This window comes from Oncorhynchus keta, chromosome 23 (assembly GCF_023373465.1).
Source record: "Oncorhynchus keta strain PuntledgeMale-10-30-2019 chromosome 23, Oket_V2, whole genome shotgun sequence".
Lineage (NCBI taxonomy): Eukaryota > Metazoa > Chordata > Actinopteri > Salmoniformes > Salmonidae > Oncorhynchus > Oncorhynchus keta.
Genome location: NC_068443.1, coordinates 27,376,571 through 27,381,570, shown reverse-complemented (window position 1 = coordinate 27,381,570; position 5,000 = coordinate 27,376,571). Strand labels below are relative to the sequence as shown.

General features: G+C 37.7%; 1 protein-coding gene across 7 annotated transcripts in view; it reads right to left on the bottom strand.

Annotated features, from left to right (window-relative positions):
- The window catches only part of LOC118402102 (E3 ubiquitin-protein ligase RNF220-like), a 171,510-nt gene extending 167,655 nt beyond the window's left edge, over window positions 1-3,855 (bottom strand). For 3 of the 7 annotated variants that reach the window (XM_052476957.1, XM_052476958.1, XM_052476960.1), the window contains exon 1: window positions 3,547-3,854. The gene's annotated coding sequence lies outside the window, so the exon portion shown is untranslated. Of the gene's footprint in view, window positions 1-3,546 lie in introns of all 7 variants that reach the window. The other 4 variants (XM_052476962.1, XM_052476964.1, XM_052476961.1 and 1 more) reach the window with 3 other exon arrangements.
- Between the last annotated feature and the right edge of the window lie 1,145 nt (window positions 3,856-5,000).

Below are 5,000 nucleotides of genomic sequence, written 5' to 3'. Positions count from 1 at the left end.
AAACGCAAACAGTTCTAAATGACAGGGGAAGTGGTCAGACTAATGCAATTTGGGTGAAAATAAAACATGTTCGTTTGATTAAATTGACTAACCTACAATTATTCCAACTGATTAATAAATATTTTTTTAAACAAATGTAAAATGCACACGGTGAAACCGTGGGTGCATGGGCGATATATTTATCCTAAACCCTATGTTCAAACACTTGTTATTTACCGACAGAGGTTCATTTTAATTACCATACCATGCCACCATCTGCATGACAAATTACCTTTCAGTCAAGTGTTTGTTAGCAAATCAAAATATAAACATGATAGGGACTGGTTGGAGGGGATGTGGTGGGCGGACCCTTCTGTTTTTAATAAAGAACGAATAAATAGCCCCGATATTGAAATAACTAATAGACCAAGCGTTATCAGGACGATACGATAGAGTAATCCATAGTTAATTTACTCTCTATGTCATCTGGGTTTGTATAAATCTGAATAAAACGGATGATCAGTAGCCTAGTAAGTAAATATATTATTATTATGTATATCATGACGTTAATAATTCCCTATTGATCAAATATGAAATATAGCCTACTATTAGCAGCAAAATCTTAGATTCTGTCTCTCCTTTCCCTCCCATTAGTGCAGCTTTCGAACCACACACAGAGAAGAAGACGCTCTCTCCAAATTGAGAACGGATAGTGTTTCATTCCGCCTGCTTGCTCTCCTCTCCAGTTTTTTAATTCCACAACGCTCAAATCCAGATTAAAATAACTCTAGATATTGATTCGGGCACTGGAATCGACATACATTTGAGTTCAGTTCTCACTTTGCAAGAGGATCAATGGGGAGCAATAACAGCTGACATCGCTGCTGGGAGGGATAGAAAAGAAGGACTGGGGATACAAATCGAAACCTGACAAATAAATCATCTTTTACTTTTCTTCCGAGCTAGACTTTCTTTTTGCCTGACTCTTCCCACGTAAAACAAATACGGAGTAGCCAATCGTTTGAATAAGCTAAGGGAGAACTAATACCACATGTTTCACATGTGGGTGATTAATTCACATAACTTTGCCCATTAGCTGTAGGCCTGATTAGCCAAAAAAAGAAGGATAAAATATATTTTTCCCAATGGAAATGTCCTTCTTCCACAAATTGTTGCGCTGTGAAAAGATCAGTCAGATATTCCACCTGCTCAACGCATTTAGAAGACCCAAAATATCCGTATTTGTCTACACATACTTTAATATTTAAAATGTTATCATATCAACTGGCATATCATCTTAATTATGATGTATCAATTAGCCTACGAGACCATACGCCAAAACGTTACTTTTTTTAACTTGTTGAAAACCTACCATGATTAGAGAAATAATCAGACGCGGAAATCATCCGAGAAATATGAGACGCATGTGAGAGAGCACCTTTAGGCCTATAGGCTACATATAACTTAATGTTTTAAATATATAATTCAAGTGAACATTGGGTAATAAAAAATAGAAAGTTTGAGACTATGCTGATAAACAATGCTGATAAATCATCTGAAGCTACGAAAGTGTGTTTTAGTGTTATATATATATTTGTATTTATTTTATTTTTTATCTTGCCCAGACCTAAATTAGGCAATAACCATTTGACAATTTCTGAATAATAGATTTCGTTTTTTTTCACGTAATGTTTGTGAAATAAGACTTTAAAGTTTTTATTTTTTAAACAATAGGCTATAGTCAATTAGCTTACACACATATCAATTAGGCCAATATAATTTAATTAAAAATATGGAAACTTAAGTCTGCGTCGACTGGTGGATATGACGTCTACGATTCACATCTTTCCAGTTGACAAAAAAAAATAGTTAATTGCAGCCCTCCGTTACAACGGCTATAAATAAAATGATATGGCACGTAAAACAGGCAATTTATAGAATTTTTGGAAGCAAACATTTAAGATGTTTATCACGGATGAAAAATAGAACACCGATAAAAGACACAAGGCAACTTGCTAACAAAGTCTTTGTTCACTCGTTCATTCCATTTTAAAATGTAAACAATTATTCATTCTATCTATTGGTAAAAAAAAACGAATAGGCCTATCTAAAACTTTAGACTATAACATCATTGCACAATTATACAATGTTTTATTGAATTCAATTAGTGAGTGAGATTTTACAAACACTGCTCATGAATGTTATAGGCTGTTTTCATTTTTTTCATCAACTGTGAATTAACCTCGACTCTTTATACTTTGGAGCAACTAGTTTACAATCGTCGGTTGGCGGAAACCTTCCAGATGTAATGTAAATTGTAGTGGTCCGTAGTAAACAGGTGTTTCCCTCTCCTATCGGGTCACTCTCAGACCACTTCTTGACTAGTTTAAGATTTTTCTTTCCGATGATAAAAGTGAACATAATTGATGGTTGTTACGCAACCTTAGTCAACAAGTAGGCTATTTGCTCTGTCTGTCTTTAAATATAGGCTATTCAAGTACGCTCACACACACATACACACAGAGAGAGCAAACATTAGGCTACCAAGTCCAGAGAAAAGGCTAAATGTACACTATGCTTCACTTATACTTTTCCAAATACCTTAGTTTATTGTGTATGGGTGTTGTGCCGAAAATGTTATGACCACTGTTCAGTCATTAACTTAAAATAAATATTTTTTTTAGGTTTAAAAAATAATGAACGGCTACGAGATATAATCGGTGTATTTAAAATAGTCACAGTCAAGTATGGATACAAGCACCTTATTACACGGTAGCCTAATTGAGGTTTTACACAAAGACACCAAAACTTTCACTTTTAATCTGTGACGAGTGACATTTCTCCACCGCATTCTTTGGGTGACTAAAAGTAGTTCACGCGCATTAGATGGAACAATGTTGCAACTTCTTGGCCGTGTCCCCCACTGTAAGCCATTATCCAGATAGTGGACGCAACTACTCAGAACTACTTATAGGCCTACCTCGATTTAAAGTAAAACTTCTGGTGTTATAGGTCGGCTATATGTCAGGTGATCCTTTCCACATGTGATGGATAGCCTATGCCTTTTCCGACCAAACCTGAACTGAGCGCTCAGGAGCGCAACGTTCAAAACATGAGGTAAAATCTCAAACTCAAAAAGCTCAAAGATGGTCAAGTTTATCAGTTACCCTGAAACTTGTGAAAACACTGCAAATGTTTCAAACCAAGCTTACCCAAAACGGGTTCAGAAGTTAGAATGCATATTTTTGGAAATAGTGCGCTGGGAAATGTAGGGTAGCCTCATGCATGTGTCACATGGGTTGATGATAAAATGCCAAACTTTAGTCTAAGAAAAACATTTACAATTCTGAACACTGAGTGTGAACAACATTCAAGTGTCAGGAGGCACGGGTGACGACCACACAATCAGTAGCTTGCTAAGACATTTGATACTTGAGTTCACGCTTGAATAGTCGGATAGCCTACAGCCAGATTCGTTGTGCGTTAAAAGTTGGACGACAACACAATCCCAATAGGTAGTAGAGCACAACACAATGCAATCACTGTCAAAACATTCGGAATACTTACGTTGTTATAAACAATCCCTTTGAAGGTCCGAGATATTCGTTTATCCTCACAACCGAAACTTTTCAATGGCAGGCTGGCGAAAGCACCGGAGATAACGGAGTCGCATGGGGAGAAAAGTAATAACACCTCGTTGCAATGTTGCGGCGTGGAGAGCCAGGCTGTCCCCAGCTCTTGTGATCAGAGTGTGAGTTGCATGTACCTCTGAGAGAAAGGGAATCTCAGTGGAGTCGAAGAATAACGAAGAAAAGGCAGAGATTGGATCTAAAAGGTAGACGAGCCGCTCGGCAAACAGTGTTTTAGGTGCAGTGCTGCCGCTCAGCGCTTGGTTTGCTCAATGACTGACTTTCTCTCCCTTTCCACTTTCCTCCCTTCGCAGTTCCCCAGCCCCCCTCTCTCCATCCATCCATCTTCCCCAGGGTGGGTTTCAGTGCGCTTTGTGAACAGTGAATGCATTTTCTTCTATCTTCGCCATAGAAATGAAGTCCACTTCTAAACAAAAGGTACATCTTAACTGGAGACTATTTCCAATCAAAGACAAAGATATGCGTGCGCCCTCGTTACAGTAGGCCTCGCAGTAAAATGACCAAGTTCCATACTGGTGAACCTCTCAAAACAGGCTGCTTTATGCAAAGTAATTAGCCTACCATTTAGCATAACTTTATATAAACATATATACATATTATTTTTGTTTGTTTTTTTGTTGCAAGCCGTACAATTATTTAGTGACTATAATAGCATTTGTAAGGATGTAACCGTGCTACGTTGCTTATACAGATCGTTTAAACCATTGTCTATTGTGGGTTGGTGTCAACAACGTAAGAAAACAATTGCATCGGTCTTACATGACTGTTCCAGTAAATGGGCTGTTCAGATATTATCCACCTGCTGGAAAGATATGGAATTGCATGTATTGTCCATCAAATAGTAGAGAAATGTGTCTGAAACTAGTATCACATACTTACCATAACAACTATGCATTGTTATTAAACTATGCTGTAAAGTAGATGGACAATATCACATTTAAAGTGTATTTCAACAGTAAATGTAACTCTTCATTTTGTTGAATTACTTTGTCGATGAGTGTAGTGTTAAGTGAAGACGAGTCCACAGCCATACTGCCAAGGTTATCTGTGACTGTAAAATCCCTAAAGTGGATCATGTGGGAGGGAAATTCAGTAGCCCTGCATATATATGGGCGGCATGCATGCACATTATCACTTAGTTGTGTTGCTAATGACCTCTATTTGAGTGTGACTAGAGGGAACGGGGAAGAGGCCTACCTGTGTCCCAGGTCTCTCTCTCAATTCAAAATCAAATGGCTCAGCTCAACCTCTAATGTTTCTAAATGGCCTGGTGTGTATTGACTTAAAATGCCTTTGATATAACCTCTTTCACAGGACTGGAGCACCAAATCTCCTAAGACTCCTAAACATATGTACTGTTTTCATACGTGG